At 39.7% G+C, this 13,848-nt stretch overlaps 1 long non-coding RNA gene across 1 annotated transcript; it reads right to left on the bottom strand.

Annotated features, from left to right (window-relative positions):
* Positions 1-1,017: 1,017 nt before the first annotated feature.
* Positions 1,018-1,911, bottom strand: LOC133447484 (uncharacterized). Its single transcript, XR_009782913.1, has 2 exons — positions 1,817-1,911; positions 1,018-1,716 (listed from the first exon to the last, which is right to left on the bottom strand). It is a non-coding gene; the product is annotated as an uncharacterized LOC133447484 (long non-coding RNA).
* Between the last annotated feature and the right edge of the window lie 11,937 nt (positions 1,912-13,848).

The following is a 13,848-nucleotide window of genomic DNA, read 5'->3' as shown; positions in this document are numbered from 1 at the left end:
AGCTAGACTCAAGTATTTGTGATTAGTATGCTGATGGTAAATGTGTGTGTGTGTGTGTGTGTGTGTGTGTGTGTGTGTGTGTGTGTGTGTGTGTGTGTGTGTGTGTGTGTGTGTGTGTGTGTGTGTGTGTGTGTGCAGTGGCGGAGCTAGACTTTTATCCTTGGGGTGGCCAGGGGGGGGCCAAGGCTATTTCAGGGGGTCCACAGACTATGACAATGAATTTGTTTCTCGACCAATGAATTGCAATCGGAGTCTCTAAATGTTGAAATGTACATACTAAGCACACAGAAGATGAGATGTGTGTGTATAATTTGCTGTTTATTAACAATGTACAAAATGTACAACACAACCTGGCAACAATTTTTCAAAAATGACATCATTAAACAATAAAAATTGTTGTTCTCATGGAGAAAGGTCAGTGGAGGCGAGGGGTCTTCTTTCTCAGATAGATTTTCAGTTCATAGGGCTGTTGGTTACCTTTTGTAAAGTGCTTGGTGATGCCAAATGTCTTTCTGACATGCTCCAGTCCAGCACTCTTGATCTAGCAAGGGCTGTAAATCTTGTAGGTGCCCTTACAGACACTTTTCAGAACTACAGAACTGAGAATTACTTTGGTGAACTATGGAAAGAGGTTGAGAAGCTTGCTGAGCAGTGCAAAATCAGTGTACAAACACACTCCAAAAGACATCCTAGAATAAGCTCAAGATTTCTTGACTCACTGGTGATGAGCACTGTAGGACAGAGAAACTGTGATGATGAGGGCTTCCCCAGATCACTCTTTTATCAGGTTATTGACTGTCTCATAACTGAGCTGGAGAGGCGTTTTTCAAAGAAAAGTTGTGAGATCATGCAGGGTGTGCAGTCTCTGAACCCAAAGAGTGCAACTTTCTTAAATGAGGAGCCCCTGTTTGCCTTTGCACAGACCTTTGAGTCAGACCTCAGTGACCTCAAACACGAGGTTCACCAAACCAAGCGACTTTTTGACAGGAGAGTGAAAAGTGGATTAGACAAACCATCTACTTTGCTTGATTTTATTGTGTTTCTTGAACCTTACAAAGAGGTTTTCCATGAGATATTCAGACTTTGCAAGATTGCTGTTGTCACTCCAATCAGCACTGCTTCCTGTGAGAGAAGCTTCTCTGGCTTAAAACTTATTAAAACTCACCTCAGGACAACAATGGCTGATGACAGGTTAAGTCACCTTGGAACTCTCAGTATTGAGTCAAGGAGGGCACGTGCCCTTAACATAGATGACTTTGTGAAACATTTTGCGACTTCTCACCACAACTGAAGGATTATGCTTTTTTGAACTTGCATAAGGTAGTTTGGCACTTAGATAGTGTCTCTGGTCATGACTAAGTTCTTCACTATGCTTTACTTAGACCAGTGTTTCTCAATCCTGGTCCTCGTGGGCCCCCATTGCATTGACATGCATCTCTGATTTTGAGTGGAGTTTAAACCCAGCCTCCTTTGACAACGCCTTTTTCCAATTGGAGAAGCCTGACTCTGAGGCAAAGGCAGAGTCTGGTGCATTAGGCAGGGAAAAATGTCTACACGCAAAGCAGTAGGAAGAGTCCTTAAGGATGGAGTATTCAAGCCAAGAATTGGTTCTGTACCAGGCACTGCAGAATGCTCTCTTCCTTGATCCATGCTGAGTTCTAGGGAATTGTGTCACACACGGCTGAACTGGACCCTCCTCTTTGCATCTTGAAATATCTGGAATACAAATAAAATGGTTATGGAAACACAGTTAATGGATCCAGAAGATTAGATGATAACTGTAGCTAACTAGTAAGTTTCAGGTAAGTAGACCTACCACTGGGTCCTCTTGGATGAGCAAAAGCAGTGCTGGACACAGCTGGCTCTGGCTCTGGCTCCTCTGGCTCACCAACATCCTCGTCAGAATCAGAGTTGTGTCCTCCTTCGATGGAACTACATTGTATAAAAATAACATAAAAAAATGCAACCACCATTGAAAAAACAACACACTTCAGTAACCAACATTTCAAAATATCTAAAACTAAACTTAATTACTGAACTGAGCATGTGACTGCTTCTGTCTATGCTCTGACCTGGTGAGGATGGGCTGTGTTGTGCCTCACATTCTCTCTCCTGACTAGTCCCTGGATGAGAGCTGCCACCTATGTCTTCTATGTCCTCCCTCAATGGAACTATATTGTATAACATACACTTTAACTTTATTTTCTTCACAGTAATAACCGGAGCAATTTAGCAGAAATAACAAAAAAACGTATATTTTATAAAACTCTGAAAAGGAATGAAATTATATTTTCTAAAAAAAATTAAATAATTTGTTTTAATACCAAATACTAATACTCTCATCTGCCACACTGACACTGGTCATCTGTAGACGCCATGAGATGTAACTTAATGTTAATTTTAGCTTGATACCTGTGGCTTCTAGCAAAACGATCTCCTATCTGAACACAAAAGTGATTTTAAACAGTGACTCATTAGGACACCACCGTAAAACTTACTTTAGAATGAGGATTTCACTGTCCATGAAGGCTGTAATGTTCTTCTCTCCTTCTTTTTCGTGCCGATCTCTTGTTCAAACCGCTCAAACCTGGCTCAGGTCACTCCAGCAACGATAGTCGACCGTTAGCGACTCCAGCTCCAGTTCCTCTTCTTCTGTGGCGATTCTTCTTCTTCTCCTAATAAATGTGGTTTACAACTCTTTGTGGTACATAGTGCCAACTACTGTACAGGAGGGACTTAGCAGTCAATAGGCGTCACTGATTTCAAAATGCAACTGGCTCCTTTCGACAGGACGTGCGGTGCCGTGATATGTCAATCATCTGGGGGGGCACCTGGGGGGTCCAATCAGATTTCAGGGGGGTCCAGTGCTACCCCGGCCCCCCCTCTAGCTCCGCCTCTGTGTGTGTGTGTGTGTGTGTGTGTGTGTGTGTGTGTGTGTGTGTGTGTGTGTGTGTGTGTGTGTGTGTGCGTGCGTGTGTAGCTGAGATGCAATATGGAGTAAAACAAAAAATGGTAGATCTATCAGTCTGTGTCGACCCTCAAATTGCTCCGTTCCAATGCAATTACCTAAATATCAACGCTTCCCTTCAATGGCACATTGAATTAAACCTAGATGTATTGGGAAAATGGGGAAATGTTTGAGTAAAATTATATGGACATTTGCTGTTTGAGAAATAGATTTTGAAATGTAGAAGATATAAGAAAACTGTTACTGAAAAGTCTGTTTTCATACTGGAAGGTAGATTAGAGGATTTCAGAGAGCTAAACTGACGAGTGAGTAGGTCAGATGATATTCACAGAAGGGTAATTTCTCCTTCATTTCAAATTAGTTCATAAAAAGATAATGACTAAGTAGTGGATTCATGGTGGGAAAAATAAAAATAAACAAAGTGAAGGACACTTGCTACACTGAATGAGATTAGTTTTTTTGTTTAATTCTAACTGTAATAACCGTAATGTATATTACTGTAAAAACAAAGTTAGAAGCTATAGATATAGCTTGAATTTAAAAACAAAACAAACAAAAAAAACAACTAAATGACCTATATCAGGGACACATGAGTTTGGAAGACTTTTATGAACAAATTGTCTAATCAACGTATTTAGTGACATGAGAAAACAATCTAGAAACATGCAAAATGGAAGGCAGGTTGGGAAACATTCTGCAAGATGATGCAAGCGCGATATGTCCAACCAAAACATATGTTTTAATGCTGCATCCAGGATTTAGCTGAGTGGTATAAGGACGAGGCTTAAAGCTTGGGTCTATGACAGTGGCTGGCAATGGCGGCCCGCGGGCCAAAATTGGCCCGTCTCCAATAATATCTGGCCCGCCAGATGACATTGAAAATCTGATAAATAATTATATAATTATATTATATAATTATATTTATTTATTTTTTTTAATTATTATTTACTATCACAAAAACGTCAATTTCATAGAGAATTCAAAGCCTTTATTTAGAAAAGATAAAATAAAATAAAAGTAAAATCTTCATGATTCCGGATGCACACAATTGTGTATAGTTCCCTGTCACCTGTAGCATAGGGGGACCTTAATTAGAGGTGCACACAAATATTCAGGAGTGACGTAGGCACAGACTCCTGGCAAAACTCCGTCGTTTTATCCGCCTTCGTTTTATGCAAGCTAGCTTGCTTTAAAGTGATTTGTTGTGGTTTAAACTGTGAAAAATACAACTGGTAACTTACCTTGAGTTTTGCTGTTGGTCTTTTAAATGGCGTAAAAACGTCCATTATATGTGTAAAAATACGTCGGAAAATCCACCTCATTTGCATATCCTCTCACTCGCTTCAGGAGACACAGAGAGCTGCTGCTCCGTGTGCATGTACTGACTGTCCCCTGTGCTACTGTTCATAGGTGCGTCATGGGTTTTTCATGTGTTTAATGTCGTTCTGTGTATTTTAAAGAAGGACTGCATTTGTTAGTAGTTTGGCAGAAAATAATATTATTATCACCAAGTTACTTATAAGCGGTTTCATAACGCAGCCACAGAGTAGCGCTAAAGCAGTAATAACACACTTATAACAGTCTGTAGCAAATTCAAGTTACTTTATTTAAACTAATGACTTTCTTAAATTACTTTTTTGTACAAGATATAATAGTATAATAATACTAGTAGCCTATAGATAAGGGGAAAAAAGTTTTGTTAAGTAGAAAAAAAAAAACATGTTTCGCCTGATTGATGTGATGTTCTGGCCCACCATCCAGTTGCTCCGAAAAAAATTTGGCCCGAGGCCAAACTTACTTGCCGACCCCTGGTCTACGATCTAAAAAAAAGACACCTACTCCCCACACAAACTCCCTCCCCCCTGTGCTCTGCCTCACATTAAGCCCCCCCTCCGACACACCCCCTCTGGTACGGGAGCCAGCAGGAATATGTCCTTCGTGTTGCCGTACTTTGGGAGGCGGGGAATAGGTGAGGACTGTCCAATCACTGACATTTAAGCAGATTGACCAATAGGCGCCGTTCGGGCTTAATGGCGCCTATTGGTTGACTTCTTTGCAGGATTACAGCAGATAGAAGAAATATTTTCTTTTGGTTCTTTTTGCTAATCATATTTCATAGGTAACACTATTGGGCCATAACAACCTTATAAATGATTTTGATAAAAATATACAATATGTAAAATCGTAGACCCTAGCTTTAAACAAATCTTCACTTGGTCTTGGAAGTTTTGCATTGGGAAAATATACATCACAAAAAGTTAAAAGTAACCTAAGGAAACATGTATCAAACGTTTCCAGGCCCAAATGCACCCTGTGGACAAAGATCTTACTCCAGACTTTATCCTAGAAGCTCCTCCCATGAGACCAACCAACGTTAATTCTATCAACACAATGGTTTTACATCACTGGTGTACCTATCAAATCCTATCAAATCATGACATTATAATATTAAAATAACATATATGCATAAAGAATCTGAACAACATTTTCTTCCACCAGATTCAACTTTGTATGTAGTACCTTATACAAGGTACATACTTCCTACATACAAGCATCCCAACACTGTCGCCTTTATAGTGCTGCCAGGCTCAACCAAATGTTCTTGTGTTTAACTGATCCCACAGGGGAACGACATGAATTTGGTCTTTTCTGGTTATGCCAATCCATGATTGTGATCCACTTTTGTTTGTCAGTGGATTGCTTTAGCTAACAAGCGAAGCCAGTTTAAGTTTTATTCTTATTAAAAAGAAAAACATTTCTTCATTCTTATTAAAAAGAATAAAACCAAAGTGGGCACTTAAGAGAGGCTCATACTGATATGAATATTTTCTAGGAAAAATGAAGCAGATTAAATTAGATCTGTTCTTTGACTAATGGAAGCCTGCGCCATTTATATACCTAAGATTATACATGGAATTGTACAAAGGTTTTTAGGAGAGAGCAAACACAAAGTGGAAATAGTTTTAAAGAAAAACATGTTCCTTCGTAGTAGGATGTTTTAAAATTACTTTGAACAGCCCCTCAGCTGATCCAAAATACTACAGAGTGCACTGATAAAGATTAAGAGATATCACGTTTCCCTAATCTTAACCCTTCTTCATTACCTTTCTGTCAAATCTCAGATATATTTAAACATTCTTCTTATTAAGCCCCTATGGGTGTAGCTGCTTTATATGGTAAAGAACTCTTAGTTCCATCTGATCTTAACAAAGCACTTCCCTTTCAGACTGCAGGCTTACTTGTGGTTCCAAGAATTTCTACCAGTAGAATGGAAAGCAGTTATCAGGTCCCTCTCCTGTGGAACCAGCTCCCACTTCCTCAGACCCTCTCTAACCTTAAAAGTAAACTGAAAACAATCTTTTGATAAAGCTTATGCTGTAATTAGGGCTGGCCGGTGCCCTGAACCATCCTTTAGTTACGCTGCTATAGAACTAGACTGCTGAACTGTTATATAATATGACTTGATTGTCTACATTTCACTGGACTGTCAGACTTGTTTGCTTTCTTTGTAAAGTCCCTTTGTAAAGGAATTTTGTTGGGAATGTGGTGCTAAACAAGCATTTCACAAAAATTGTAATCCCAATCTTATTATAATCTTTATTTTCCACATCAGGACTTTAACATTGTTGTGTTGTAGAATCGTTTTAACAAAGGTACAAATAGTACAGATCTGGTTTCTAGTGTTTGAAGTGTCCGTGGGCAGCACACTGGACCCCGTATTGCAAAATCCACCCACTAAGGGGTCAATAGTCACTTTTTTTTTTCAATAGTGCCAGTCTCAAGCCCAGATACATGGGTGGGTTGCTAATTGTTTATGAATTTCCATTCAGGAAGGGAGTGCTACATAAAACCTATGGCCACATCATTATGCTGAGCACAATGATCCCCTCTGGCAAATTTTCAGAAGTACAGCTATACATTTATTTTTCATGTTTTTTTGCAAAGTCTAAAAACATCTGGACTAATATCTTTAGTGCATTGTACATGTGATGAAAAATGTTCAGTTTATGCTTCTCAATTTTATATTTTTTAATTGATTTTTTTTTTTTCTGTGAATTGTTGGAGGTAGCTATATAAATTGCTTGCAGGGGTGTATTTATCTTTAATTTGACAAAGTTAGGGTAAGCAATCGTATGTTTCTTTGTACCCCAGAACACTTTTTGTTACATTCAATGTCAATATCTCCTTAACATCCACTAGCGGCCCATCTTGTGAGTACACTGTAATGATGTAAACTTTACCGGGGGTAACAAACTTTGCTACAGATAAACTCTGAAAGTGGGAGAATTTGTACTTGTGAGGGAGCGTGTTTTTCATCAAGCAAATGTATACTGTTTTTTTTTTTTTAAATGATAATATTAGGGATATTTTTGAAGGCCTTATTCTTAGCATCTATGTTCTCCTTTGGATGTTGTAGGGCTTCACCCAATGTTTGAGTACTATTCTTTTGCCTCGGTACTAGTAATGAAAACTTAACTAATCACAATCCACATGTGGTTCATAATAAATGTGATCTAATATGTACAGTAGGGATGGATATAATGAACATCGGTAACTAGGAATGTGACATCAGTACATCTCATGTGGTAATTATGATGCTGAATGCCTGGTTATCGTATAAAACAGTTATGTCTTTAATCATTTGGTCAGGAGCCATATGTAGTATTACTCCATATACACACCTGTAAAATGGGTGTGAGAAAGAGTGTGAAACATCTGCTGTCAGGAAATACTAAAGTAACACACACTTACTTAGTGGCAAGTAAAAATTTCCTCTGTTATACTACTATATATGCCTTCGGACACAACTCAAATTGTACATAAATTAACCTGATTGCAATGTTGTTACCACTTCTGTGCAACTTGAATGTAAATTTCTATATTATTATACAAAGTGTAATATTTTTCTGTATATGAATTTCAGCTTTTCTATCAGGCACCTGTACAGTAACAATAATTTTTCTTTTTTCTTTTTCCACCTACATTTGACATTTGTATGCAGGTCTATCTGGTTCTTTACTATATTTTTGCATCAGCATTACAAATTATACTGCAGATCATAGCCGGTCTTTGTAATAATATATTTGCATATATTTAACAGCTTACAGTGAGATGTTCACACTTTCCGGAGATTCTCATCTTAATTGAGGTCATGGCATAGTTAAACATTTCCTGAAGTGCAAATCAAGGATTTGCCCCGACAGCTTCTAAAGGCTTAAAAGACTTTCTGCTTGGGGCCTGTCAGGAAGATGTCCTGTATTGCAATGCAAGGCAACTTTATGCTACCTAATTCTCTCCTCCGAACAGCTTACTTTAATTCTGAACAAAAATTTTCCTATCTTGAGATAAAATTTTGCTAGAATTCAGACTTTTATTCGAACTGACCACATGTTCAGGATACAAAGTGATATGTCTTCGGGAACAATAGACAGAGAAGTCCTTAATAACCTTGTTTCAAGCCCTTGAGGAAATCTACAAAATATGTATTTTTTTGCTTTTGACATGGTGGGCATCATAATGATAGAACATGATCCATGTTAAGGATTTTTATAGGTCATTCAGAAAGAAATCATGATTTAAAGCAGCACAACGTAACTTTCAGCTTTTCTGAGTTTGGCGGCATCTTTTGGACAAAAGCGGTAGTGCTTTACCAGAAAGAACACTACGTTTCCCATGAGCACCAGCGCGTACTGCCGGAAAACTCCTGTCCTGTCGCGTGCATTTGTTGTGAGAGAAGACGGGACGCTTTTCTGTTTCACCAAGTGAACAGACGGAACGCAAAAAAAAAAGATGTTAAACTGCTGGAAAGGAACTGGAATATACCGGGATACCTTAAACAAGGAAGCCAGGGAGCGGTATATGGAGAAAATAATGATTATTAATGGTCTGGATCCATATGAAATCCCCACTAAAGAATGGAGCTCCTCGTCGGAGCGCCACTCTTTAGAAAGGATTTACTGCCGCAGTTCTGCACAACCCACGTCTTACTACCTTGTTTAGGAGTGTTTGGCAGCTGCTTTGGTAAATGTTTGACTCGCCATGTGTTTCAATAAATTAGTAGGCTATAATAGTACAACATACAGTACATGTTTTGTATTACTCTTACTTTTCTTTTCTTTTTTTTTGACTGCTATATTATACAGAAGAGGGTCCGAGGCGTGAGCAATATTTTTTTTTCCTCGTGAGATTATTTTTTTCCTCTGCAGCTACAAATCAAATAGTTAATATTTTTTCCTCAACAAAATTAATCGCACCGCATAGAGCTGGCCAGCAACTGCGTTCAGCTGAAGAAGTGGGGAATAAAACCCGTTTGAATGATCCGACCCCAGTCTGTGAGTGTTTGTTTGTGGTTTAATAAACCCGTGTTTTGATCCGACGCCCGTCTGTGTGCGTGTTTGTTTGTTTACTGAGGAACGTTATGTTTGGTCGTTACAGCCGCGATCCAACCGAGCCGACAACTCTTTTACGCTTTTACTTTGTTATCTCAGATACTTGGCCGGCAGGAAAGCAGTGAAAAGTTAAACCATTAGCGATCTTTTCCCCACGTCTGTTGCAACGGGTTACCAGCTTCTGCGGAGCTGCACTCCAAGCCCCGCCCATTTTCGTCTCAACTACGAATCGGGAAGGAGGGGGAAGTGACGTATGCCGTAAAGCAGTCAAAGCCGTAAAAATGTGTAATTTTTTAGTGTGGCAGGGTTCCTACCATGCTCCTCAAAGTTACATAGTGCCAGTGAAGGTGATACAGACCCCTCAGACCATGACAGAGGTGTCATTAAACCTGTTGGAAGTTGATGTACCATCACAATGACTCTGGAAATATTATATTAAGGTGGAAAAGTTACATAGTGCCGCTTTAAGTAAAAATATCAGTACCTCACATCACTTTTTCTTTCTTTTTAACATTAGATGATTTTGATGACCATAAGGGCAATCTGAGATGTGATCTCTGCTTGGATGAAGGGCCGTCACCTTCAGCTGAATCTGTCCAAAACTGAGCTCATTGTTTCTCCAGCCAGTCACTCCTTACCTCCTAAGATAAGTGTGCAGCTAGATTCCATCACAGTTGTGCCCGCATCTTCTGCCAGGAATCTTGGTGTCATTTTAGACAGCCAGCTGACCTTTAAGGAGCACGTTGCCTCGGTTTCCCGGTCTTGCTGGTTGGCTCTCAGGAAAATCAGACCCTACCTGACAGAACCTACGACACAGCTCTTGGTTCAGGCTCTGGTCATGTCACGTATTGACTACTGTAATTCCTTGTTGGTCGGCCTTCCTGCATGCTCAGTTAAACCTCTACAGATGATCCAGAATGCAGCAGCACGTCTGATCTTCAATCAACCCAAGATAACTCATGCCACTCCGCTGCTAATCTCTGCACTGGCTTCCAGTTGCAGCATCAAGTTTAAAGCTCTGCTTCTGGCTTAACAAACAATTACCCAAACGGCTCCTCAATACCTTCACTACTCTATACAGAGCTACACTCCTTCTCGACAGCTCTGCTCAGCCAGTGAAAGACGCCTGGTGCTTCCACCACAGCGTGGCGTGAAATCAGTAGCCAGACTCTTCTCCTCGATTGTTCCTCAATGGTGGAACGACTTACCAAACTCTGTCCGATCTGCAGGGTCTGTACCCACTTTTAAGAGCGAGCTAAAGACTCAGCTCTTTAAGGAGCACTTCGGCATCTAGTAAGATGCATGCACTTACGACAAGATGGTGTCTTCTTATACGTAGCTTTCTTATTTAAAAAAAAAAAAACATATATTCTGGCACTGGCGTGACAGCCCCTGTGTCCAACTGGACTCTCAGCAGTCTGACCAGCACTGATCCAGCTGGACCCTCCTATGTGACTATATTAATTTAACTACTACAAGGCCATACAAGGCCTAGAGATATTGGTGTTATATTTTAAATGAAGGTTATCACACGTGCATACATCATGGAAACTAATGAGGAGGAGACCCACCCTTTCCTAGGATAAAGCAAATTTAGTTACTTTGCCTCGTAATTTTAAATAAGGTTTCAACTTACATTGGAAATGACGTTCTGATTCTTATAAAATTAAGTAATTTCTTAAAATACAAAGGGGGAAAATGATATCGCTTTCAGCAAATAAACAAACATTCGCCAAAAAGTTACCTAGTTTACTTAACAGAATAAAAAAAGTTGGGAAAATGTCTTAAAACTACCGTGTAGGGAGGATGGAAAGATTAGACTTATAAGCAGACAACAAGAGGATTAAATAATTTGAAGGTGATTATTTCTGTGGACTACAAAGGTTTGGCGCTAGGTCTAGATCTGAGGGGGAATAGAGAAGAACTGGCTGACAAAGGTAAGAGTTGTAGGGTGGTCATAGACAAGAGTTCAAAACCAGACCAGAATATAGATCTGTTGGTAAGTCTGGGGTAGATGTGATGAGGAGGGATGGGAGGGAAACAAAGGAAGATACACCAAGCAGCCTGATGAGATCATGACATTTTCTTTCGTGGTACAAACCCTAGTTATGTCTCACATCTAATACTGCAATGCTCTCCTTACTCATCTACTAGCATGAGTGGTGGAACCGTACGTGTGATCCAGAACTCACATCACAGCACTAGCAGTGTTGTGCAAGTTCATACTTCTCATGAACTAGTTTAAAGTTCAGTTCACATAGTTTTAAAATAAACAGTTCACGTTCATAGTTCACCATTTTCACTTTGAACTAGTTCAAATTCAGTTCATTTCAATATTTTTAGGTGAGAAGTATGAAACCCCCCCCTATCCTAAAACTGTTCCCTGGATACAATCATGTTTTGTCCTAGTGGCTTTTCAACTTTACTCAGAGGCTATAAATCTCCAACATTGTCCATTATCAGTTTGTCTACCTGTTGCTGGTAAATCACCCCCCTGAAGGAGCAGCAGTGGGACTGGGGTCAATTGGGGCTGTTGGGTCTTCTTGGTCTTTCCTGATCACTTTGTTTGATTGTCAAGGACTCGCAGATATTTTCTCCCACTGGACAGATGCTTTAACTCCACATGACGTTTAAAATGTGAAGTTGACGAGGCAGACGCTCGGACTTGTTTTCTCAGCGCAGGTGGACATCATTTGCACAGAAAGGTTAGATTTTTACCTTCGGACTCTTTAGGAGACAATGTTTAAATTTCCTGCAGATAATGATAAGCAAATCATCATCTGATGGCTCGCTGACGCTGTGTCCGCAACGTCTCATATCGTAAAGATGCACCGGGCTCGGACCGCCGTTGTCATGGAGCTGGTGCCCGTTGTTATGCTAGTGTGCACTGCATTGTGGGTAATGTAGTGTGAAGTCGTCGTCTCGTCGAGTATTTTAAATTTGTGCGCCGCCCGCTGGTGAAATGTGAAGGACGATTATTCCGTAATAATTGGACCTAAACAGTGAAGCTGAAACTCACATAATATGAACAGTTCAAATTCCAGTTGGTGATCTGCAGAATGAACAAGTTCACATTTAAGTTCTTTATTTGCAAATACGTTGCGCTCAGTTCAACGTTCTCACAGAAATGAGCGTGTTCAATGAACGCGTTCATTTGAACTCGTTCATGCACAACACTGACCACTAGTCATTGAGCTTCACTGCCAGTGTCCTTATGTATGAAGTTTAACTGAATGCTCTCTTGTACAGTGTTTTCTGGGTCCACTCTCATTCCCCTTCTTACAGGCTTACACCTCCAACTGGTCACTGTATTTTGCTCAGGAATGTTACCTGGCAATGCCATCCCAAAGCACATAAGCACAGGTCATTTTTGCACGCAGTTTCCTGATCATGGAACAAGCTACCAAAAGCTATAGGAGCAAGGGCATCCCTTTCTTTCTGCAAGAATCTCTTAAACCTCCTCTGAATTCATCTTCTCTACTAACAAACCAATATTCCTGACCCCCACCCTGTTGCTTTGCACTAATGTTATTTCACTTAATGATTCACATTTCTATCTATGTTGTGCTGCTTTACCCCTTGCATATGACTTTGAACATCTTACAAAATTCCTACCATTCTGTAGCATGATTGTATTCCCTCATTTTTAAGTCACCTTGAATAAAACATGATAATAAATGAGTTAATGTAAATATACATTTGTTTTATATTTTATTACAGTGAAAATGAAAGTGTATGAGGTAAACTCTGCATGTACTGGGTAAACTGGGGAACTTTGCTCTATGGCTTGAAGCAAAATACAGATTAGATGTATCTTTTGTGGACGAAGGTTTATGGACCATTCAAAATTATTTATTTTTTTACTTTTTACTTATTCTCAAGCAATTTGGTTTGTCAAAAATATTAATCATTTATCAAAGACAGGATACTTGTTTAAAACAAAAAGAAAATATTTACACTTCTTAGCCCCCCTAAAAGCCGGTGGTAATAAAAAGTGGAGACCTTTTAACATTCATGTCAATAACAATTCTTACTTGAAAATTATGGTTTTAACTTTCAGAGCTTTGCATGGTCAGGCTCCACCTTACATCAGCGATCTGATCCAGCCCTACACCCCAGCTCGGGCTCTGAGGTCTTTGGATCAGAATCTGCTGATGGTACCACGTACTGGTTTCCGGACCAGAGGAGACCAATCCTTCCAGGCCGTTGCTCCCAGGCTTTGGAACGATCTTTCACTCTCTCTGCATTCGATGGAGTCTGTTGACTCCTTCAATGTGTTGTCTTGGCCTTTTAAACTTAAATTTGTATGTATCTTTTAACTGTGTTTTTGTTGTAACTGTGAAGCGCTCTGTGACCATGGTCTGTGAAGGGCGCTGCACAAATAAAGCTTACTTACTTACTTACATACTTACTTACTTACTTACTTACTTACTTACTTACTTACTTACTTACTTACTTACAGAACATGCACCATTTTCAGAAAAATGTTAC

Source organism: Cololabis saira, chromosome 7, assembly GCF_033807715.1.
Source record: "Cololabis saira isolate AMF1-May2022 chromosome 7, fColSai1.1, whole genome shotgun sequence".
In the NCBI taxonomy this organism is placed as follows: domain Eukaryota; kingdom Metazoa; phylum Chordata; class Actinopteri; order Beloniformes; family Belonidae; genus Cololabis; species Cololabis saira.
Note: the sequence above shows the minus strand (reverse complement) of the source record. Positions and strands in the feature narration are given on the sequence as shown.